General features: G+C 37.8%; 1 long non-coding RNA gene across 1 annotated transcript; it reads right to left on the bottom strand.

The window, feature by feature from the left end:
• Positions 1-11,346: 11,346 nt before the first annotated feature.
• LOC115835500 lies at positions 11,347-23,149 on the bottom strand. The gene is made up of 4 exons (XR_004030487.1): positions 23,114-23,149; positions 22,172-22,313; positions 12,282-12,393; positions 11,347-11,430 (listed from the first exon to the last, which is right to left on the bottom strand). It is a non-coding gene; the product is annotated as an uncharacterized LOC115835500 (long non-coding RNA).
• Between the last annotated feature and the right edge of the window lie 1,977 nt (positions 23,150-25,126).

Genomic DNA, 25,126 nt, shown 5'->3' with positions numbered 1-25,126 from the left:
TTTGTATTTTTTCTTTTTTAAGAGACAGAGAGGATTTCGTCCTTTTGTCTATCTGGGGTATAGTGGCTCAATCATAGAGCGTATTCTATGTTCGAACTACTGGGATCAAATGATCCTCCCCTCTTAGCCTCCTGAATAGCTAGCACTACAGGCACAAGCCACCATGCCTGGTTAATTTTTTTTTTTTTTTTTGGTAGAGACCAGGTCTTCCTGTGTTTCCCATGCTAGTGTAGAACTCTTAGCCACAAGCAATCCTCCCTGCTTTGTCTCCCAGGGTGCTAAGATTACAGGTGTAAGCTACTGTGCCTGGCCCAGAGCCTCTTCTTTTAGCCATGGTACTTCTCTATAACGAAGTAAAAAATGTAGGAACCTACATGTCTTGCACCTACACCAATACTTTCAGCTGTACCTTGAATAAAGCTGTAGGTTTAGAACTTTTTACAAAAAAGTTTTAATTTTAATTTTTTTTAAGTTTAATTTTAATTTTTTTTGAGACAGGATCTCGCTCTTACACCTGGGCTGGAGTGCAGTGGCAAGATCTTGGATCACTGGAGCCTCAACTTCTGGTCTCAAGCAATCCTCCCACCTCACTTTCCCAAGTAGCTAGAACCATAGGTGCACAACTCCATGCCCAGTTAAATTTTTTTTTTTGTATTTTTTGTAGAGATGGGGTTTCACCTGGTTGCCCAGGCTGATCTCGAATTCCCGAGTTCAAGCAATCCACCTACCTCAGCCTCCTGAAGTGCTGGGGGATTACACGCGTGAGCCACCGCATCCGGCTGGTTTAGAACTTAGAACGTTGCTGTAGACTCTTAAATCCCTTAATATCCTTATGAATCTCAGACAATCCCCCAACACCACTCCCCACTTTATGTATAAATACTTTCAACAACAGCCAGTAGTATTGAAAACCTTGAGATGCAGCCATAGTAACCTCCTGCACTGGTGTACATGACCCTGTGACAGGTTGTTTCTCCTCCAGACCATGCCCACCAAAGTCAAAGCCACATGGGAGCCTCTGAGCTCAGAGCCACTGTATGGGGTCTCCATGCACAAGGGCAGCAGCTCCCTGTCCTTTCTGTTGGTGAGGTGGGGAATTCAGTTCTTTTGATTAAGGCTAAGTTTGTTCAATACTGATTCTGCTGGCTGACCAGTGATACCTTAAGACTTTATTTCTTACATTGTAATATTTATCCTGGTTTTGATATGATTTGTTGTGCAAATGTGTTTAACACTTGGGTATAATTTTTTCTTTTTTTGTTCTCATAAACATCATCTAAAACCAAATTTTTATTTTCGTGTTGTGTATTTAAGGTCTTTATTTCTCTGTTTTAAAAATGCATTCAGAATTACTTTTCATTGAGCACTTTTAATTATTTTAATCTTTTGTCATATTTCTCTCTCCTAAATTGAATGTGAATATCACTTTTATTAGAAAAGACAGATGTTACATATTCTCTGTTTTGTTTTTCTGTAAATTTTCTCTGAAATATCTGTGGTTGAAAAGGAGAAGGACAGAAACTGTTCTGGAAGCCACAAGGCAAACTTGGCTCAGATTCCTAAAAATACACAAAATTAGCTGGGCGAGGTGGCAGGCATCTGTAGTCCCAGCTATTTGGGAGGCTGAGGCAGGAGAATGGCGTGAACCCCGGGGGGCGGAGCCTGCAGTGAGCCGAGATCACGCCACTGCACTCCATCCTGGGCAACAGCGAGACTCCATCTCAAAAAACAAACAAACAAACAAACAAACAAACAAAAAAACCAAAAAACTGGCTCTGATCCTTATGCTTAAAAAGATGTGTGAAACTTTCCATTATATGGCTTAGTTTGCTGTACGTGTGAAAGGTTAACAAGGTATTGATTTGTGTAGCAGTACAGTAACACTTCACGTCTGAATACAAGGAGCAACCATTTCTTAATTGTGCAGGTATGAACTTCATGATGTTGCTTTATCTTCTCCTTATACAAATATTTAGACAATAGCTGGACTCCATAATTCCTTCCACCTCACTTCCACAAATGTGTACATGACATTTCTTTGTACAGATCACCTATTCTATTAGATATTAATTTTTCTTATTTTTGATAAGTGCTTATTAAATTTGGTTTCAGTTCTCAGAGATACAAAAAATACCACTTAGAAAATGTGTACATTGATCAATTCCCACCTATGAGTGAGAACATGCGCTGTTTGGTTTTTTGTCCTTGCGATAGTTTACTGAGAATGATGATTTTCAGTTTCATCCATGTCCTTACAAAGGACATGAACTCATCATTTTTTATGGCTGCATAGTATTCCATGGTGTATATGTGCCACATTTTCTTAATCCAGTCTATCATTGTTGGACATCTGGGTTGGTAGAGGAACATCACACTCCCTGAACTGTTGTGGGGTGGGGGTAGCGGGGAAGGATAGCATTAGGAGATATACCTAATGCTAAATGACGAGTTACTGGGTGCAGCACACCAACATGGCACATGGATATATATGTAACAAACCTGCACATTGTGCACATGTACCCTAAAACTTAAAGTATAATAATAATAAAATAAAAAATTAAAAAAGGAAAACCCTGCAAGCAGTACTAACTGAAAAAAAAAAAAAAGAAAATGTGTACATCGAGTGCTGTAATCAGAAAATACTTCTGTGCCATTGACTTGTAAAAAGGGAATTTCAATTTTTTATTTATTGTCATTTTCATCTACCTTAATATTCTCAAAAGGCTTTCATGCTTATGCCATTTTTAGATTTTAATTTTTGTTGTGTTAGTCAAAAAACATGCGAGGGTTGGGAACACTTGTTCAAGATGTGTGAGACATGAGCAATCAACAGAGCAAAAACACTGGTATTTTATGGGAATAGCTATGTGTAACATTTAAATATTTATTTATTAATTTAATATTAATATTAAATTAATATTAATGAATCATTAATATTAATGAATTTAAATATTCATGAAGGTGGTACTGACACATGTGTATTAACAAACATCCATGGAACATATGACTCATTTATTTTCGGACAGACTTAACTTTTAAATGTATGATAATTATTTCAAAAGTTCTTTTGATGACAAAGGCATACAAATGTGCATTTACTGTAAACCGGCCAAAACTAGTTTATGGTGAGTGATCTTTTATCAGGAGAAAATTACCGAAATTGGTCTCTTGTCTACTTCAATCTGTAGTTATGGCTGGGGGAACAGTGGCTGGGGTCAGTCAGTCAGCTTCGCCTGAGGCTAGTGCTTGCCTGGCTGCTAGAGAAACACAGAAACCTTGTGGCAGTTGTAAACATAGTCTGTTTTTTTTAAAGTGTAGGAATGTGAGACTTAACTCTTACCTGGCATGTTCTTAAGTCCTGTTCATAATTTGGTATTTTATTGTTATAAAGAGTCTGTTATACAGTTTTTATTGTAACGTTAATGCTGATCAGTTGTGCCTAAATTCCCATAATGGGAGGAAGGTATAGTGAAGCATGTTCAACACTCATCTTGTTGTCATGGCCTGAATTAGTTTTTCAGGTTGCTTTGGCTACCATGGGGGTAGGGAGTGTCCATTAAGTTGGTGGGGGCTTAGGACTTTATTTTATAGTTTATATTCTCCTTTTTTGTCAAGGTATGCCAGAGTCAGTATCAGTAGCCACGCTTTTATTTTCTCTCATGTCAATGGCAGAGCGGAGTGCTACCTGACCTGGGTCAATCATGTTCGTTGGTGCGACAACTATGGCCAAGGGACTTAGAATCAAAAGTCTTATATCCAATTAAATATTGTAAGCCAGACTGGAATGAATGTGGGCAGGCAGTCATTAATCCTTCAAACCCCCTTTAAGCAATGTAAGAGCCAAAAACTAAAAGTCAAAAGGTAAGGTTATATAACTGAATTGTCTCTGAATTTTATGCATTAAGCTGTTGTAATCTTGGCTTATAGGAACATAGCTGTACAAAACATAAGTATTTTATTTAGCTGTTTAGGCATCCGTATGCCCATCCTTTATTTGGGGGGTCTGAATTAATTTTATTCCACAAGAACCGTCCCTTACAATCTCATGCATTCATGTCTTCCATTAAAGTCCCTGGGTCTGGAGGAATTGAACAGTTTTAAATTCTGGATATATTAATAATACAAAATATTCACCATTAACAACATTTTAAGGAAAAATGTCATAAGCCTTGTCTTGTTCTAAGAGTGACAGGACTAAGATGGGCGGATCACGAGATCAGGAGATCGAGACTATCCTGGCCAACATGGTAAAACCCCATCTCTACTAAAACACAAAAAAATAGCTGGGTGTGGTGGTGCGTGCCTGTAGTCCCAGCTACTTGGGAGGCTGAGGCAGGGGAATTGCTTGAAGCCCGGAGGCAGAGATTGCAGTGAGCCAAGATTGCGCCACTGCACTCCAGCCTAGGCAACAGAGCGAGACTCCGTCTCAAAAAAAAAGAATGAGTGACAGGAAAGGAAGCCTATAGGTAGATAAACATTTAAATTATTTAGTATTAAGGCATAGAATAAATTATATTTCGTATATTTATATTTCAGATAGAAGCAAAATTATTAAATAAAGTATAATACAGGCCTGTCCCTGTGTTGCATGAAAGCAGTGTACTTTGATTATTGCCTTTGCTTGAGTCTAAAGATGAGGCTTTGTTTAAGTTGAGTTTGATGTTGGATGCTGGCAGGAGTCTGTGCCTTCTTTAGAGGAGCTACATGTATCCAGGAGTCAATTCCTTGTTCCTTAACACCACAAAGATTAGTTAATAGCACCTGATAAGAACTTTTTCAGGGTGTTGGAAGTGGTGATACACTTCACAGTGATTAATGTTTTTTAGCTTTGATAAGCCCCACCAATAAGTCAGAGACTTAATTTAGGATTCAATTTTGGAGATGTCTGTGAAAGATGTGAGAAAGCTTAAAATATTTGATCAAAACTAAACCACAGGTCCTTGTAAAACAATAGTTATTCATTTAACTGAAGTGATTTAAAGGCGATAGAAAATGTTACACATACACATACACAGACACACCCACCAGATTATTCTCACAATAAAACCCAAGCTATGCATGTAGATACCCATATTTCTACTATAGATGTCCTCTCTCAGGACTCTATGACATCATGATTTAGTCAGCTTACTGGTGCATAAAATACTTTTATATATATTATTAATACTGTTAAATGCCCTCTTCAGCTGCTATGAACTTTATTGCTGTTGTACACTCTGCATGGAGATGCAGGAAATCATTCTCAGAAATTCTTGGATCCTCACATCATACATGCACAGTAAGTTCCTGCTGAAAACTCAAGAATATTTCCAACTCCAGGTAAACAGATTCCATTCTAATGCTCTGTAACTATGCCCCCTTTCAGTAGGAAGCAGACCAAATGAATATGATGCTCCAATTGAATAAAACTAAAGTGGAATTTGACAGTGGGGTGTTTAACCAAGTACTTCATTTTCCTTAAAAAATATTTACTTTTTCTTTTTCCTGTGTGCTCATGTCTTACTTAGCTCCTTAGAAATGCAAATTCAAACTTTTCCCTCCTTCCTTTCCACCAGCCAAACCACCAGCAAGCACTGTCAGCTTATCTAAGTATATGTTTGTTTAGAAATTACCAAATCTTGAACCAAAATAAGCATCCACCAGAATTCTCCTCCATAGAGAGATTGTCTCAAGACATCAGTTAATCCACAACCTGACTCTGTCCCCAGTGATGCTGGGCAGACTAACGAATGACCCATGACTAGAGATAAGTCATCCAGCAAGTCATGTAGATCCTACACCTCCACCCTGCTTCTGCATGCCCTGCTTGTCAATATTTCTTCTTAAAACCCTTCTTTCTGCCCAGAAAACTTACATGGTTCCTTTAGATACGAATCTAGCCCTTCCACATTGCTAAACTCTGGAATAAAGTGACTTTCTGTTTTTCTTTTTTCTGGAGACAGAGTCTCACTCTGTCCCCCAGTAGCTGGGATTACAGGCACATGCCACTGTGCCCGGCTAATTTTTGTATTTTTAGTAGAGAGGGTTTTGCCATTGGCCAGGCTGGTGTTGAACTCCTGACCTCAGATGATCATCCAGCCTCGGCCTCCCAAAGTGCTGGGATTACAGATGTGAGCCACCATGCCCGGCCATCGACTTTTTTTTTTAATACCCTTCTGTTATGTGATTTTGCAAGTGGCCATGGCCGAACCTGGGTTTGGTAATAAAATGGTGCCAGGCTGTAATACCATAGATGAGGGGCACTTTTTTCCTTAAAGCAGGATCTGTCAATTCTGTTTACAGCACTGAAGCCCACAGACCCTGATTGCTGCCATACCTAGCAGAGCAAGTGCCCATCTATTATTATATATTCCCATAACATATCAGTGTTTTTGCTCTGTTGATTGCTCATGTCTCACACATCTTGAACAAGTGTTCCCAACCCTCGCATTTTTTTGACTAAGACAACAAAAATTAAAATCTAAAAAGAGCATAATCATGAAAGCCTTAGGAGAATATTAAGGTAGATGAAAATGACAATAAATAAAAAATTGAAATTCCCTTTTTACAAGTCAATGGCACAAAAGCATTTTCTGATTACAGCACTCAATGTATACATTTTCTAAATGGTATTTTTTATAACTCTGAGAACTAAAACCAAATTTAATAATCACTCATCAAAAATAAGAAAATAATTAATATCTAATAGAATAGGTGATCTGTACAAAGAAATGTCATGTACACATTTATGGAAGTGAGGTGGAAGGAATTATGGAGTCCAGCCATTGTTTAAAGCTTTGTATAAGGAGAAGATAAGGCAACATCATGAAGTTCACACCTGCAAAATTAAGAAGTGGTTGCTCCTTGTATTCAGACTTGAAGTGTTATTGTACCGCTACACAAATCAATACTTTGTTAAACTTTCACATGTACAGTAAACTAAGCCATATAATGGAAAGTTTCACACATCTTTTTAAGCATAAGGATCTGAGCCAATTTTGCTTTGTGGCTTCCATAACAGTTTCTGTCCTTCTCCTTTTCAACCACAGATATTTCAGAGAAAATTTGCAGAAAAACATAAAACAGAGAATGTGTAACATCTGTCTTTTCTAATAAAAGTGATATTCACATTCAATTTAGGAGAGAGAAATATGACAAAAGATTAAAATAATTAAAAGTGTTCATTGAAAAACAATTGTGAATGCATTTTTAAAACAGAGGAATAAAGATCTTAAATACACAACACAAAAATAAAAATTTGGTTTTAGATGATGTTTATGAGAACAAAAAAAGAAAAAAATTATACCAAGTGTTAAACACATTTGCACAACAAATCATATCAAAACCAGGATAAATATTACAATGTAAGAAATAAAGTCTTAAGGTATCACTGGTCAGCCAGCAGAATCAGTATTGAACAAACTTAGCCTTAATCAAAAGAACTGAATTCCCCACCTCACCAACAGAAAGGACAGGGAGCTGCTGCCCTTGTGCATGGAGACCCCATACAGTGGCTCTGAGCTCAGAGGCTCCCATGTGGCTTTGACTTTGGTGGGCATGGTCTGGAGGAGAAACAACCTGTCACAGGGTCATGTACACCAGTGCAGGAGGTTACTATGGCTGCATCTCAAGGTTTTCAACACTACTGGCTGTTGTTGAAAGTATTTATACATAAAGTGGGGAGTGGTGTTGGGGGATTGTCTGAGATTCATAAGGATATTAAGGGATTTAAGAGTCTACAGCAATATTCTAAGCTCTAAACCAGTGGATGCGGTGGCTCATGCCTGTAATCCCGGCACTTCAGGAGGCTGAGGTGGGTGGATTGCTTGAACTCGGGAATTCGAGATCAGCCTGGGCAACCAGGTGAAACCCCATCTCTATAAAAAATACAAAAAAAAAATTTAACTGGGCATGGAGTTGTGCACCTATGGTCCTAGCTACGTGGGAAAGTGAGGTGGGAGGATTGCTTGAGACCAGAAGCCGAGGCTCCAGTGATCCAAGATCTTGCCACTGCACTCCAGCCCAGGTGTAAGAGTGAGATCCTGTCTCAAAAAAAATTAAAATTTATTTATTTTTGTAAAAAGTTCTAAACCTACAGCTTTATTCAAGGTACAGCTGAAAGTATTGGTGTAGGTGCAAGACATGCAGGTCGTTACATTTTTTACTTCATTATAGAGAAGTACCATGGCTAAAAGAAGAGGCTCTGGGCCAGGCACAGTGGCTTACACCTGTAATCCTAGCACCCTGGGAGACAAAGCAGGGAGGATTGCTTGTGGCTAAGAGTTCTACACTAGCATGGGAAACACAGGAAGACCTGGTCTCTACCAAAAAAAAAAAAATTAATTAACCAGGCATGGTGGCTTGTGCCTGCAGTCCTAGCTATTCAGGAGGCTGAGAGGGGAGGATCACTTGATCCCAGTAGTTTGAACACAGAATCTGCTCTATGACTGAGCCACTATACCCTAGATAGACAAAAGGACGAAATCCTCTCTCTCTTAAAAAAGAAAAAATACAAAACAATCTCTGGAGAGAAAAATTATTGTGCTAAATAGACTCTCTTAATAATAAGACAGTGTGGGCTAGGTGCAGTGACTCACACTTGTAATCCCAGCACGTTGGGAGGCCGAGGCGGGCAGATCACCTGAGGTCAGGAGTTCAAGACCAGCCTAGCCAACATGGTGAAACTCCATCTCTACTAAAAATACAAAAGAATTAGCCAGGAGTGGTGGCACACACCTATAATCTGTTACTGGGAAGGCTGAGGCACAAGAATTGTTTGAACCTGGGAGGCTGAGGTTGCAGTGAGCCATGATTGCACCATAGCACTCCAGCCTGGGCGACAGGGTGACTCTGTATCCAAAAAAAAAAAAAAAAGATAATAATGATAATAATAAGACAGTGTGGAATTTGCACAAAGATAAAAGAAACCACTAGTAACTTAAAAAATAAAAACAGAGCTAGAATGCAGACATATACATATATAAAAATTAATTTATACGTTGATGCATGGGGGAAAGATCAATTTTTATTAAAATGTTCCAGGAAATTGAATATCCACAGGGAACAACCAAGATCTGAACTTTGACCTCACATACACCCAAAATCAATTCTAGTTGGTTCATAGGCTTAAATATAAAAATAATAGAGTATTCAGAAAACAATTTAGGAAAATATCTTCATGGCAGAGGGTAGGCTGAGCTGTCTAACTAGACCTGAGAATTATTTACTATGTAAGACAAGACACATCCCACATAGTCAAAGTGAGCAAAGACTCTGGGGAAGACTGGATCAATCTCAAGGTTCCTTTATGCCTTTCCTGCAGAAAGTCAGCTCAGACTCCGAAATGGACCACAGGAGTGAAAATCGTCCTTACTTCTTGAGATGTCAGCATGGACTGTATGAAATGATAACATATAAAGCATGTATTATACTATCAAGCCTATACTAACCCCTAAAAATTAATTTTCTAACAAATTGTGAGATACATCATTTGCGTCAGTTGTAACATGTCATTATTTCATACACCAGTAATGGAAGAACAAAACCACTAACAAATCAAGAAACTAGTACTTTTATCACTTATAAATAAATCACATAGTAATAATATAAATACATCATAATTACTGGAAAAAATATTTTCAACGTGCATACATGTGGATTTTGTCTTGTGTCATTCCTACATGGGATGGAACATACAAGAAAAATACATTGACAAAGGTTTTCCTAAATTTCCTCTCATTGAGATGTAACTCTCCTGAATCACTCTTCAACTCATCTGCCCATGATTTTCCCTATATTATTATCGCCTGTGCTAATCTGAAGCTTTGGCGATGCTGCACTTCTTCTGAGATTCCTATGTTGCTCCTGTGAGTTTATCTTTCCAACCTTCTGAAACTCCCTATGCATCATATGATGTTGATGATATGACCTGAATATGTCAATGGAAGGTTTATAGACCAAGCTCATGTATATGTAAACGAGGACAATCACATTATGGTTGCCTTCTCATCAATAATGTTTTAACACTATCAAATTTAAGGTGCATCTGTGTTTCATAAACGTGAAAAGGTGCCCTCTACGATGAATGGAATACACTGTCCTCTGTGACTAGCCATTTCTCAGTGTTAGATTATGGTGGCTCATCAACTGTATTCTTATCTGTTATTGAAGAAACATAAGTTTACCAAGTGCATTTACATTCTACATAGCTATTAGAGACATTAGAGTTATTAGTGGAATACTATAATTCTTCTGTTATGCATGAAAATGTAGTTTTATGAACTATGGTTTAAGAAATCCATTGAGGAAGAAGATAGAAATTATAAAGAGTTACTTGAAAATTTCACTGGAGTGATAGATTTCTAAAGACCTAGAAAAAGCTGTATCTTGAAACTTCCTACTGAAATCTTAGGAATATGACCAACGATCCTTGTAAGCCTCATTATAAATTCCATTCTTTCAGCTATAACATTTATGTAACTCTTTTTTCTTCATTCCCATTTGCCGTTTTAACCACACGGTTGGTGATCGTGGAAATCACTTTATAATTAGTCACTGCAGAAGTAGATGCATAATGGTCTTTATAAAATGTTTTAATCTGCCCCCTTGCTACTCTGCTCAACCCTAATTTGGGTACTTGGATTTGAGGATTGGTTTTGGTTTTCCCTCAGGAATACACTGATTGAAGAAGAAACACATAAAGTATGAGTTTCTGTATACCCAAAATTCAGTCAACCTCCTAAACTATGGGAGTTTCTTTATGTGTATGCAGAAACTCACATACACCAACATGGCACATATATACATATGGAACTAACCTGCACGTTCTGCACATGTACCCTAAAGCTTAAAATATAATTAAAAAAAAGAAAGAAACTCACATACAAAAACAAAAACTCACATAATTTAGGAGGTTGACTGAATTTTGCCCTACAGTTTTAAATTCCAGGAAGGCTAAATTAAGTAAAGATAAAGTCATGCTCTCAAATATCCAAGACATTCTTCCATTGAACTCCAACTTCTAATCAGGTTAGAGTGTGGAGACAAAGTGTTGGGTGTTTGCCTCATGATCTGGTCTAGAATTTGGTTTCTTTTAAATGGTATCTGTTTTAGAGTTGTGGTGTCCAGGCCAGCCTCTAAGGAACTGTTGGTTTAAGAGATTGTGGGAAATCACATCTTCCATGCAGTTAGCGTTTGTCTGGGGACTCATTGCTCAGCAATTCGTCATCTGCTTTCTCCACTCACTAGCATCCAACTGCAAAAATCTTGTTGTGTAAAAGATTCATATCCAGGTCTCTGTAAGTAGAGACTGGCCTAAACCAATTTATTAGAAACAGTTTTTGTACTCTGATTACCTGCTATCTTGGTGGCTTTAGGGTTGGCAGTAGGCAACATAATTCCACAATGTGAACGTCAACAGAATGCACGGTCCCAAACGATTCCTGATGGAGGCTGTAGAATGAAAAGAACTAAATTAGAACATATTTTTCTGAAAGGTTTGAATGTACAGTTGTCTTTTGATTACTTGAAGAAGAAATCCCTGTACCAAGAAAACATTATCCTGAATGCAGAAATATGATTTATGTTCCCTGTCACTGAAATTTCTTATTCTTGGCTTCTAATATCTGAGAGTCATATCTCCCAAAAATGCTTCAGTGGGATCCTGAATATACATTGCTAAATGATGTCCACACATGGGGCTTTCTGGGATATGTGAAGGAAAGGTAACTTTTTCTGAATAAGTGGTTGCTGACACTCCAACTGCTGACTGGGTAACGGAGAAGGAGAAAAAGGATGACAGTCCCTGGAGCTTGATGGTGCCTTCGTGAAGCAGGTGCACCTGGGCTTGGAAAAGTGATGAGATAAAAAGAACGCTAGTTTGCTATTCTCTCCCTACGTGCCCATTCGTCTCTGGAAGCCAGTATTTTGTTTACGTCTTTGTTTTCTTTTTAAAATTATAATAGTTTTAGAAAACAAATTTATTTTGAAATGATTTCAGATTCACAAAAAGATACACAGGTAGAACAGACAGTTTCATATACCCTTCAGCTAACTAAACTGTCACTATTATAACCATAGTATATTCATGAAAACCAAGAATTTCACTATGTTTCAAAACTATTAACTGATCTACAGACTTCCTTAATATTTTACCAGAATTTCTAATAATGATATATTTACCTGTTCCAAGACCTAATCTAGAATACCACATTGCAATTACTGTCACGTATATTACTTAAGACTTGGTGCATAACAAATTACTATACATCTTAGTGGTTCAAAACCACATACATATTACTCACAGTTTCTCTGGTTCTTCAGTCCAGATGTAGGTGATGGCCCAGGCTAAGGCTCAGCTGGGGAAAGGTCTCCTTCCAAGCTCATGTAACTGTTCTTAGGATTAACCTCTCTGACCTCATCAAGAAGAATTCATTAGTGAATTATTGGAATCATTTAAACAATTAATACTAATTTATTACAAATTATTCCCAAAAAGTGGAGAAGGCATGATTTCCCATTGTATACTGAGTTAGTTTACCCTGATACCACAACTAGACAAAGACATTTTAAATATGGAAAATGAAGAGCAATATACCTTATGAATACAGGGGCAAAAATCATCAAGGAAATATTAGTAAAACAAATCAGAGGCCGGGCGCGGTGGCTCACGCTTGTAATCCCAGCACTTTGGGAGGCCGAGGCGGGCGGATCACGAGGTCAGGAGATCGAGACCACAGTGAAACCCCATCTCTACTAAAAATACAAAAAATTAGCCGGGCGTGGTGGCGGGCGCCTGTAGTCCCAGCTACTCGGAGAGGCTGAGGCAGGAGAATGGCGTGAACCCGGGAGGCGGAGCTTGCAGTGAGCCGAGATTGCGCCACTGCACTCCAGCCTGGGCGATAGAGCGAGACTCCGTCTCAAAAAACAAACAAACAAACAAAAAAAACAAATCAGAAACTTGTAAAAAGTATTATATGCTATGTTAAGGGTATTTACCTCAGAAAAGCAAACTTTGGTTCAACATACAATACAACTAGTGCTATGCACTATATTCATATAATAAAGAACAAAAATCACATAATCATCTCAGAAGATGCACAGGCACTTGAGAATTCTCAAACTCCCTATGAGAAAAATATGCAGCAAATGAGGCAGATAAGGGAACTGTCTTCCTTTTAAAGAGGATCCATGAAAAACCAACATGTCATCATAGGTTATCTGAAACGTTCACTAATTTCTCCAACATTTGAAACAAGACAAGGATTTCCACTCTGGACACTTGTTTTCAACATTGTACTGGAGGATATAGACATGGCAATTAGTCTAGAAAAATAAATATATGGCTTCCGGTATGGAAAAAAAGTCAAAATCTGTCTGTTGGCACATGACATGATCTTATGTATAAAATTTCCAAAGGACTCTAATCAAATATGTTTAGAATTTATAAATGAGTTCAACAAACTTGCAGTATATAAGGTCAATATATAAAATCCTCTGAATTTCTATATGCTAGCAATTAATAATCTAAAACAAGAAACTCAATGTTCCATTTGAGATGACATCAAAAATAGGTTTATCAAATTAAGAATAAGATATATACACAAAAACTATAGAAAATATTTTGATAAAAAATAAATTGAAAAAAACTTTGACTATTCATTGCTTATAAAGGTTAATGCTGTTAGGCTGGCAATGTTTTCCAAATGGATCTATAGACTTAACGCAACCTCTATCAAAATCCCAGGTGACATATTCTTTCTCTAAATTCACAAAGTTTATTTAAAATTCATATATAATGCAATAGACCCAGAGCAGCCTAAATAATTTTGAGAAAGAAGAAAAAAGGTTGGCATGGGAGATACATACTTCCTGACTTCAAAACTCACTATAAATTAAGAGTAATCAAGATTTACAGTACTAGTATAAGAATATAGATGTTGATGCATGTAATAGAATACAATGTTCAAAAATGAATACTTACATTTACAGTGAAATAATTTCATAATGTCACCAAATAAATTATATATGGATATTTTTACTCAAATATTTCTGAAACAAGTGCATATTCCATGTAAGTTGAACTCCTGCCTCACATTGAAAATGTAATTGACTCAAAATGATTATATATCTCTGTATAATAGCTAAACAAGCCCAAAATATAGAAAATAACACAGGAATACATCTTCGTGGTCTTAGGTTAAACAATCTTTCCTAAGATATGATGCTGAAAGCAAAAGGGAAGAAGAAAAATCAGGTATATTAAACCTCATTAGAATTTGAAACTTTTGTGATTCATGCTACACCATCAAAAATAAAGACACCTAAAGAATGGGAGTAAATATTTGCAAACAAAAGCAAAAACTGGCAAATTAAATACAATTAAACATAAGAGCTTGTGCACAGCAAAAGAAAACTATCAACAGAATATACAGACAACATACAGAATGGGAGAAAAGTTTTGCAACCTATGTGTCCGACCAAGGTCTAGTATCCAGCATCTATAAGGAACTTAAACAAATGTTCAAGAAAAAAAAACCTCATAAAAAAGAGGGCAAAGGACATGAACAGACACTTTCAACAGAAGATACATATGTAGCTAACAATCATATGAAGAAAAGCTCAACCTCACTGATCCTTAAAGAAATGCAAATCAAAACCACAATGTGATACCATCTAACACCAGCCATCTAACTAATTGGTGGATGTCTCAATTAGTTCAACCATTGTGGAAGGCACTGTGGAGATTCCACAAAGACCTAAAAACAGAAATATAATTTAACCCAGCAATGCCATTACTGAGCATATACCCAAAGAAATAAAAAGCATTCTATTAAGAAGGCACATGCGTGCATATATTCATTGCAGCACTACTCACAATAGCAAGAATGTGGAATCAACTAAATGCCCATCAATGTTGGACTACATAAAGAAAATGGTACATATACACCATGGAACACTACGCAGCCATAAAAAAGAATATCATGTCCTTTACAGGAAAATGGATGGAGCTGGAGGCTATTATCCTTAGCAAACTAATGCAAGAACAGAAAACCAAATACCATACTTTTTCCCTCATAAGTGGGAGGTAAATGACGAGACCACATAAACATACAGAAGGGAACAACAAACACTGAGGCCTATTGGAGGGTGGAGGGTGGGAGGTGAGAGAGGATCAGAAAAAATAACTAATGGGTACTAGGCTTAGTAAATTCATGATAGAAATAATCATGAATTTATACATAATTCATGTAGAAATAATCTACAACAAACCACCATAACACAAGTTTACCTATGTAACAAATGTGCACTTGTACCCTGAAACTTGAGAAAGTTAAATTAAAAAGCAAATATTTGCAAATTTTATAGGTGATAATGGTCTATTGTTAATCATATATGACAACATCTTAGAGCTCAAAAATAAAAAGGCAAATATCTCAATCAAAAATGGAAATTATTTAAATACCCAAATCTCCAAAAAAGCTACAGTCATATCCAAATCACATGAAAAGACACTCAGTGCCTTTTGCCATTATGAGGTAGGAGACCGGCAAGTTGTTTTCTAGTCACAACCCTGCTGATCAAAACAAGATCTGGTCCAGACGGCATACAGTGAAGAAACTAGCAAAAAGAGACACAGGGATCCCTGGTTGTCCTCAGTGCTCACTGGCATGAGACATTCCCTCCAGCACCATGACTGTTTACAAATTCCATGCCAACAACCTGGAATTTACCACCTCTTTCCATGGCAACAACCCAGAAGTCACTGCTCCTTTCCTAGAAAGTTCTGAATAACCTGCCCATCAAGTTTCATTGATCCACCCCTCAATTTACATGCAATTGAAAGTGGGTTTACCTTAGTGTAAAGATAGTTGACAAGAGCCCATAGGTTACCAACCGATGCAATGCCTATGAGTTAGCCCTGCTCTTTAAGGAGCAGTACTGTTCAATAAAACATTGCTGTCTATCACCACTGGCTTGCCCTTAAATACTTTCCTGGGCAAAGCCAAGAACCCTGCCAGTTGAAGCCCCAAATTTGGGGCTTACCTGTCCTGCAACAATAGGGGAAGGGAAGTCTAAAAAAACATGATATATACTTCAAAAATCTAACAGGTATATTGCTATGTGAAAAAATATAAGTTGGAAAAGGCAAAATACTGTGTAATTCCACCTATATGATTCTCTAGAAAAGGAAAAAAGTATAGTGATAGCAAAGAGTTCGGTGGTAACAAGGGGCATGGGAGTGAGAAAGGTGGATCGGTGAAATATAGGAGGTTTCTTTGGGGCAACAAAATTACTCTCTCTGATTCTTTAATGGTGGATACATAATAATGTTTTCCGAATCCTGAAGAACTTTATAACACAAAGAGTGTATCTAAATTATGCAAATGTAAAACCTCATTTAGTAGGTAGAGGGTTTCCAAGGAGGAATGCCCAAAAAAACAATATAACTATGTAATGAATGTATGGAATAGCCTCACTAAAGAAAGTGGAGGAAAGCAATGGACCTAAGTAATTTGGGTAATAAGCGGATATTCTGAGGCTAAAAGCCAAAGTATTTATGCCTAAGTACTGTACTTGGTAAAATTGTTTCCCATTGGGGTATAAGTTACCAGTTCTGAAACCACTCTGCATGTATGTTAAGGTAGTACGACTAAGTGAACAGCATCAACTTCTTCACAGGGAGAGTAAGAGACTACATACATCATTCATATGGTGCTGGATTAGATCATATGGTATTGGGAACATTAGTAGAAATTACACAATTATACAATTAGCCTGGAGTACAATTAAATACACAGTTAGCCTGGAGCACCTAGTAGTGGTTAAAGAAAAGAAAATGCTAAACAACAACAAAACCAACCAACCATACAACATTGAACCTTAATTATGTGGGTATTTCAAAATTATACCAGAGACAACTAAAAAACCTTCCAACTGCCAACCATGGAACAATTTGAGCAATCAAATAAATTAGCATATGTAAATATAAAATAAATAGCCATGTTTAGATGATTATATAAATAATGTATAAATGAATAAATGTGTAATAGAATAAGGCCGGGCGCGGTGGCTCACGCTTGTAATCCCAGCACTTTGGGAGGCCGAGGCGGGTGGATCACGAGGTCAGGAGATCGAGACCACAGTGAAACCCCGTCTCTACTAAAAATACAAAAACAGCCGGGCGTGGTGGCGGGCGCCTGTAGTCCTAGCTACTCGGAGAGGCTGAGGCAGGAGAATGGTGTGAACCCGGGAGGCGGAGCTTGCAGTGAGCCGAGACTGCGCCACTGCACTCCAGCCTGGGCGACAGAGCGAGACTCCGTCTCAAAAAAAAAAAAAAAAAAAAAAAAAAATAGAATAGACATGCTTATGGTTGAGGGTTCAAATAAACTTGTAGACATTCTGCCAATAAGAAGGTAGATCATGAATCCCCACTTTTTTTTTTTTTTTGAGATGGAGTCTGGAGTCTCACTCTGTTGCCCAGGCTGCAGTGCAGTGGTGTGATCTCAGCTCACCGCAATCTCTGCCTCCCAGGTTCAAGTGATTCTTCTGCCTCAGCCTCCCGAGTAGCTGGGAGTACAGGCACGAGCACTGTGCCTAGCTAATTTTTGTATTTTTAGTACAGACGAGGTTTCGCTATGTTGGCCAGGCTGGTCTCAACCTCCTGACCTCAGGTGATCTGCCTGGCTCAGCCTCCAACAGTGCTAGGATTATAGGCGTGAGCCATCGTGCTTGGCCCATGACCCCCACTTCTTGAATGCATGTTGTGTTAGTGACTTTGTTCTGAAACATTCTATGGGGAAAGGGAAAAATAATAATAATTTCACAGTGTGTGATAATTTGATAAAAACAATCTCATTTAGGTGATCAAATTAACATTAACAGTGATAAAGCCTGTTGAGAGCCTGTGCCCTTGGTATAATGTGAGGAGAATTGCACCTTTCCTCTGTCATCTTCCTCTCCTAAAACCACATATCTAGTCTTATCATGAAAAAAACCTCAGATAAATCCCACATTAGGAATGTCAATGTCATCAAAAACTAGGAAACTCTAAGAAACTGCAACAGTCAGAGAAGTTTAAGAAGACATGATATCTAACTGTGCTGAGGTATCCTGGATGAGATCCTGGAATAGAAATTAGACATTAAGTGAAAACTGAGAAAATCTCAATAAAGTATGAAGAGTAGTTAATGATACTGTTTAAAATTGGTTAATTGTGACAAATGTCCTACATTAAGAAGTTAATAAAAAGAGCAACTGGAGTGGGATATATGGAAAGTCTATGTACTGTATTTAAAACAATTCTGTAAACCCTAAATGATTCTTAAATGTATAAAGTTTCTTTTTATTTAAAGTCACTGCTGATCTTATAAAATAGAACTTGAGCAATATGTTGATGGCCATTAATGGATCTCCTTAGCTTCATCATCTTCCTTAATCACTGAAGGTCGCTATTACTCTGATTTATCCTCTAATTTGTGTTTGTTATATTTATCTCTATGTTTATATTTCTAATATCCATAATGTTTAGTTTTTCTTGTCTTCGAACGTAGATGACATGTGTTTAATGTATACATGTCCCTAGTTTAATAATGAAAAATCATGAAACAAATCCATACTGTGGGACATCTTACAAAATATCTGGCCTGTACATTCCAAAAGGGTCAAGGTCAAGAAAAATAAGTGAAGACTATGAAACGCAGATTGGAGAAGACCTAATGTGTCAGTTAGACCCTGCAATGCTGCCCAATGATCCCCACCTACAAGAAATACCTGTGCTTTGTTGAGTTGCCTCCTCCGTGTCTCACATGACCAACACATGTGAACTCAACTATTTTCAAACTCAGAGCTCCCCTAGACAGTGGCTACCTTGGTGGGAATGGAGTGGACACAGGTCTGACAAGTGCCACAAGAGCGTCTGACAGTATAAACAAATAGCCTGTGAGAAGGATGCTGGGTCAAGGATTGTACACTTATGCTTTGGGGTATCCACCAGGATAAATAAGCATCCCATGAAAGGCACACTGTAAACATCCAGGACACAGTTTCCTGGAGTCCTGTTGGGCAGGGTGATAATTTACAGTCACTGTCCCTAGAGAGACCTCAAGAGATTATTAGACATAACAAAAATACAAGAGACGTAGAGGTGATTTTATAAATTATGGCTCAAAGATCCCATGGAGAAGGAAGATAGAAATGGTAAAGTGTTACTTGAAAGTTTGCAGCAGAGTGCAGCTCTCTGAAGACAGAAAATCCTGTATATTGAGACTTTTTGCCTTGGAAATATAAGCAGAGATTATTCTAAGTTGCTTTCCAAATCCGATTCTTCATCCAGATCAACTACATATTTTTTTCTCCCTCCCCTTTTATCCTTCATATCCCATGAACAATGGCCATAGAATCTCACTGTAAGCAGGGACTGCAGAAGCCTCTGCATTGCTGTTTTCATGAAATGCTTTGCTCTGACCACTTGTTACTCTTTTCACCTCCACTTGTTGATACTTAGAAAATGAAACAGGCTTTGATGTTCCCCAAAGAGTGTACTGAATGAAGAAGAAACTCTTATAATTTATAATTTAGAATGTTGAGCATATTTGCACTCAGAGTTTCAGCTTCTACTAGGGCTCAATTCAGTGAACAAAAAGCCCTAATCTCAAGTACAGGAGTCATGCACCCTTTAAACTTTATTCAGTATTCACACTAGAGGGCGGAGATAGCATTGGGTTCTTGCCTAAGGATGTGGTCGGATGATGGGGTGTTTTCAATGGCATCTGTCTGAGAATTCTCGTGGTCAATCCAGACTCAGCTATCATGGTAATGTTTAGGAGCTTAGTGCTCAGCACTGTGTCCTCTGTGCCTAGGACATTATAGTAGTAGAGTTTTATGTCTATCACTTTTCCAGTCTTAACCCTGAGCACTCAGAGCTCATCAGCCCTCTTGCCACCTAGAGATGAGCCTGTCCTTCTACACGTCTACTTCTGTCTCCTTCATGGCCTGCCACTTGGTGATTTTTTTTTCCTGAAGAATTTGGTCATGGATGATCTTCACAGTACACATCATAATAGACCATATGTATGCATTGAAATGAAGAGGAAAATGGGATTGTGCAAGTCACTTACCTTATAGAAACTCTTGTTATAATGAAATAAAAAGAGCAAAACTCCATTACTTAAGATTGCCAATTTAAATGAAACCGTCCTTTCCAATGGGGTGAATTGTAAGATTAGAGGGGTAAGAAGGTTTACTGAATTATAAACCCCCCAAATAATAGCACCTGAATTACTGCTACAATCTTCTCAGAAGTGAGAAATACGGTCAAGGTCAGCTGTGTCTCTCCAGGACACAGGAGTTTGTTTTCTCACTGAAGCTATGAATATGGTATGGAGAATGTAGCCCAGGATCGTGGTCTGAAAAAGCAAGAGTCTTGACTTTGTGGATGTCCTTGGGAGTGTAGTATGCAGTCCCATGGCTTAGTAAGCTTTGTGAGCATGGTTCCTGGAACATCCCTGCTTTTCCTCTGTAAAGTGGTGTGGCCTGTGAACATGGAGCTGTGTTGGGGAAGGGGGACAGTCCTCTCTGCTGTGGGGATCTTTGTTTAGCCAGCACATAGGCAGAATCAGCACTCAGTCTGCATCCATCTCTTAGATCACTGCATGGTGAGCTGGGGTACGTTATAATTTCTTTCCTTTTTTCTATTAGGCTATTTCCACCTCTGCACAACACACTCTGTATCACTAACATGCCTCACCTTCATATATCTGATGTCTGTCTAAAGGTTCATTTCCATGTCTTTTTGAGCAGGAATTAACCTACAACTCCATGATTATAAACTTTTTTCATATCTAGTTAACTTTCTTCCATGATAATGTCTATTCTGTGGCTTTTGGGCTTGTCGGTTGAAACGGTTTGGCTGTGTCTCAACCCAAATCTCACCTTGAATTGTAATAATCCCCATGTGTCAAGGGTAGGGCCAGGTGGAGAAAACTGAATTGTGGGGGCAGTTTCCCCCATACTATTCTCATGGTAGTAAATAAGTCTCACAAGATTTGATGGTTTTATAAATGGGAGTTCCCCTGCACAAGTTCTCTTGTCTGCCACTATGTAGGATGTGACTTTGCTTCTCATCTGCCTTCTGCCATGATTGTGAGGCCTCCCCAGCCATGTGAAACTGTGAGCCAATTAAACCTCTTTCCTTTATAAATTACCCAGTCTCAGGTATGTCTTTATTAGCATCATGAGAACAGATTAATATACCACAGGACAACATAGATCCATGATGTGAGTGTCAAGAGAATGTGTGGTCCCATAAATTCGTGATGGAGTCTGCATGACGAAGAAAACTGAATTATCACAGTGTTTTCTCAAAGGTTTAAGGCATTATTTTCTTTTAAAACTTGGGGAAAAAAAAGAATCCCTGTACTAAGAAAACACTCTTAATGCACAAATATTTATGTTCACCATCACTGGTGTTTCTCAATCTTCTCTTCTAATGTCTGGAAGTCATGTCTTCTAAAATGTCTTTTAGTGAGATCCTGCAAAGACACTGCCAGAAAGTGCCTGAAAACAGGGCCTTCTAACATACGTGAGAAAGGCGTCTTTCCTTGGAAAAGTGGTTATGAACACAGGAATTGATAACTGGGTAATGGGAAGTGTGATGGGAAAGAAGAAAATGGATGAGTGTCCCTAGAGCTTGACGGTGTCTTTCTGAAGCAGATGCCCTGTTTAGGAATGGGGGATAATAAGGCAAGCTACTTTGCCATATTCTCCCTATATTTCCATTCATCCTCTGATCTGTGGTTTTATTGTGGTTTAAATCTTTCTTATTATTGTTTTATTTTTTCGTATCTGAATATTACATTTTACGAACTAGTTTTATTTTACCATAGCTTTAGTTTTACAGAAAGTAGTAAAGATAATAGAGTTTCATATATCCTACAGCTTCCTGAAATGTTAACACCTTATATCCCCATAGCATATTTATGAAAATTCAGAAATTGACAGTGGTACAAAACTATTAACTGAAAAAGATTTTCTTCATATTTTACCAGGTTTTCCACTAGTGTCATTCTTCTGTTCTAGGATCTAATCCAAGATACCATATTACATTTACTGTCAGGCATATAACTGACCGATTGTTGTATAACATATTACTACATAGTTTACACTTTCAAACCCAGCCCTACGTAGTACTTACAGTTTCTGTGCGTCAGATGCCCGGCAGAGATTTCAAGGGAAGTCTCAGCTGGGGAAGGATCCCCTTCCAAGCTCCTGGGATTCTTGGGAGGATTCAATTTCTGTCCAGGTCAAGATGACTTCACTGGTGAGTTATTCAAAGCCTTTTGGGAATTAATAACAGTCAATAAAAACAGATGAGTAGAGAACCTTTTCTAATGCAATGTATGAAGCCAGCGTTCCCTGACACCACAGCTAGACAAAGACATTTCAAGAAAAGAAAATTACAGACCAATGTGAAACAGGTAAAAAGTATCAAGGAAATGCTATCAAAATTAACAAGTAACATATAAAAAGGAGTATACACTAGGAACAAAACTATTCATCCCTGCGATGTAAGTCTGGTTAAACATACAAAAACAACTGGTGTTATAAACTATACTAATAGAATTTTTTAAAAAGACTGATGGTCATCTCTAAAGACACAGAATAGGCATTTGACAAATTCCAAACCCATTCATGATAAAAGCTCTGGGAACATTGGGCATAGGAGAAAACTTTCTAAACCTACAAAGAGCATCCATGGAAAACTCACATAACATGAGGAAAGGCATATAAGCCAATAGAATACAGTTGAGCACCCCAAAATCAATCTTTATATATAGGGCAGACTTATTTTCAAGGTTGAAAAATTAATACAAGATGAAAAATAGTTTTTCAGCAAATGTTGCTGGGAGAAAGGGATATCCACATGCAAGTTAAACTGTTTCCTGCACCATGTATGTATTTGACTCAAAATAGAATATGTGGCTAAATGTAAGAGGTAAAACTAAAAATCCCACAAAGAGAACATAAAAATAGATTTTCATGGCCTTACATGAAACAATGGATTCTAACATGTGATACAAAAGTACAAGTGACAGGAAAAAAAAATAGATACATTGAACTTCATGTGGATCAATACCTTTTAAGATGCAGAGTACACCACCAAGACAACTGAAATAATGGAAGAAGATATTCTCAAGTCATATAACTGTTAGGAGACTATTATCCAGAATATATGAAACATTCAGGCATGCACCACCACACACAGCTAATTTTTGTATTTTTAGTAGAGATGGGTTTTTGCCATGTTACTTAGGCTGGGCTCAAACTCCTGGCCTCAAGTGATCCACCCACCTAAGCTTCCCAAATTGCTGGGATTACAGGCATGAGCCACTGTGCCCAGCCTCATTCTTCATTATTATTTTCTAAATTTGTATTTCTAAATAATATATTGCTCAGGTTTTTTTTTTGTCTTCAACATTAGATATATACATGCATAAACTAATGTTTAATCTTACTCAAATTATGAAAAAATATAACAAATCCATATTGTGATACATCCTATGGAACACCTGAGAAGTTCTTTTCACTAAGATCAAGGTCAAAAAAATAAGTGAAGACCCAGAAATTGATACAGATTAGACAGGACCTGATGTGGCAGGTAGGTTCTAACATGCTTGCCAATGATCCACACCTCTAGATATGCAGAACCCTATTCTAATATCTTCACTGCGAGGTTTAGACAGGCCATACCACATGTATAAACAAACACAAAAGGGGCAATGTGTATGGAACAATGGTTTGTAAGAGAGATTATATCAAACAGCGAAGGACAGTGATACCTGAGACATACAATACTGTGACATGAGCTCTACCACTGCCTCAAGATACCACGTTGGGAGATGTTCCAGGCTGTGGTGTGGCATGGACTTTGGAAGACACTGTGAGTTGAGAAGATGGAACTGAGAGTCGAGTACAGATTGGCTGGATTGCATCTAGCATTTCTTCACATCCAGTGGTAACAATGGGAGACAGCATCCATGTCAGCATCCATGCAGGCTGGACTGCTATTGTCATCATTGCTCACTGAAATATGGTTCACAGAAGTACAGGAGCAATGCAGAAACAAAGGCAAAGACACAAAGAAAAATTCTTGAATGAAGATTTAATATTGCACAAAGACTGACGCCTTTACATGTTGTACCAAAACCAAGGCTTAAAAAATAACCATTCGAAATAAAGTAAATGATGTGTATAAGTCGAATGAACCAACCAAGTGGACACAAACCTACTTTTACTATACAATTTTCATATATGTGGCTGATAAACTCACTATATTATAAAATAATGAAAGTGGAGCTTTCTGTTTATAAGAGCAGAACAAAATTATCAGAAAAATAAGGATTAAAAATATTTTTACCTCCATTTGTTTCCCTGTAAAACCTTAAGTTTGCTTTATATTTGGAAAATAATTTGTCACTTTCTTCACTACATAAATTCCACTACCATTCTAGTTTGCATGGAGTATAGGGTTGCTATTTATACGCAGTAAAATTAAGTTAAATGGTGCCAGGCTGTAATATAATAGATGAGGGGTTGTTATTATTGTTGTTATTTTAACCAAGATCTGTCATTGAAATTCTGCGCATACAGTATTGAAGCCGAGACCCTGACTGCAGCCCTAAGTGGAAAATCAAATGCTCACCTACTGATTTGGAGTACTTGCAAAATATCAAAATATCAGTATTCATGCTCTCTTGGTTGTTCACATCTCATAAATCTCAGACACATGTGCCCTATGTCCCCAGAATAATTTTAGAGCATCATATTGATTATTACCTTTCTTGTACAGTAGACATATGTTATTGAGTTTCAGCAACTCATTCTGTATGAAGGCTTCACTCACAAGAGGATGTGTTGTCAACATAGTCGTGCTGGCGTTAAGGCACTCCTCACTGCAAGCTCTGAATAAATTCTGGTCTGTTTGTTGGAGTCCTGCTAAATAATATCTGAAAATGGGGCTTTTTGAGACATGTGAGTAACAGGCATCTGTCTTTCAAAAACTGGTTACGTAGTTAGCACCAGATGCTAAAACTGGTGGCTGAAAAATGCAGAATATGATGAAGAAGATGAAAGTGGACAAGTCTCTGGA

This window comes from Nomascus leucogenys, chromosome 6 (assembly GCF_006542625.1).
Source record: "Nomascus leucogenys isolate Asia chromosome 6, Asia_NLE_v1, whole genome shotgun sequence".
NCBI lineage: Eukaryota > Metazoa > Chordata > Mammalia > Primates > Hylobatidae > Nomascus > Nomascus leucogenys.
The sequence above is the reverse complement of the archived record's forward strand: the minus strand, read 5'-3'. Positions and strand labels throughout refer to the sequence as shown.